Here is a 996-nt window from a genome sequence, read left to right as displayed (position 1 = left end):
TGCCTCTTGTTTAATTTACATGTCCCATAACCTTGTTCTGCATGATTGCAAGCCCTATGCTAATTAGTAGGGATGCAAGATGCTGCATTTGCCTCAGTCGTACCTTATTTCAGTGTTTTTAATCTGTCTGATCAGTATCATTTATTCCCTAGAACACAGCAGTCATGCAGTTAGACTGAAAGGTAAATAGGAGAGGGCCTTACAGTCACCCTTTTAGTTATAGGCTTGAAACCGGCAGATAAGGAAAGATGATTATGCCCTACACAAAAGTCTGAGAAGCTCATAGGAAGGCTGAGATATATGTATGTAATAGTCTTTGAAATAGCAAAATGCCTCTGTAATGTATTTGAAGTCACTAAATGTTTGTTTTTAACAGGTAGAAAGGGGACAGTCAGATAGCTGAGCTACTGTCCTTGCTTTTTATTTTTTTGAAAGTATGTAGGATTTCTCCTTTGCAACTATGCTCTTTTGAGAAGGCTACCGATATACATAGGAAGGCATGGGATTTTGTGGTATACTGATCTGATCTGAAAATCAGTACCCATTAAAAACACATAGGTGAGTGTTTTGTTGCATTTGGTCATACTATATGGAATGCTGAAATATTATTGGTAGTATAGATTGGCCAATTCGGGAGAGATTTGCCTGTCTCAGATATTTCTAATCATGTGAACTTGATTTGAGCCCTGACCGAAGCTGACATGGGACAATATACAGTTGTGTTCAGAATAATAGCAGTCTGACATCACTAACTTCATCAGTGTTAAATATTAACATTTATATTTCACTATTAATCAACTCAAAAACAAGTGTAAAGACTGAGTTCACACTTCTTGCTTTCTGCAACATATAACAAATACAAACTAATACATTACTGGATAACGCATCTGACAACTTATTATTATAGTTCTAAAACATGCTAACTTTCTCTAAACCATTTCCTTTGTGTTACCTTATTACCATATACTACCAGAACTGTAGTGTGTCCTTCGCTGT

Source organism: Xenopus laevis, chromosome 9_10S (genome assembly GCF_017654675.1).
Source record: "Xenopus laevis strain J_2021 chromosome 9_10S, Xenopus_laevis_v10.1, whole genome shotgun sequence".
NCBI classification, from domain to species: Eukaryota; Metazoa; Chordata; class Amphibia; order Anura; family Pipidae; genus Xenopus; species Xenopus laevis.
Note: the sequence above shows the minus strand (reverse complement) of the source record.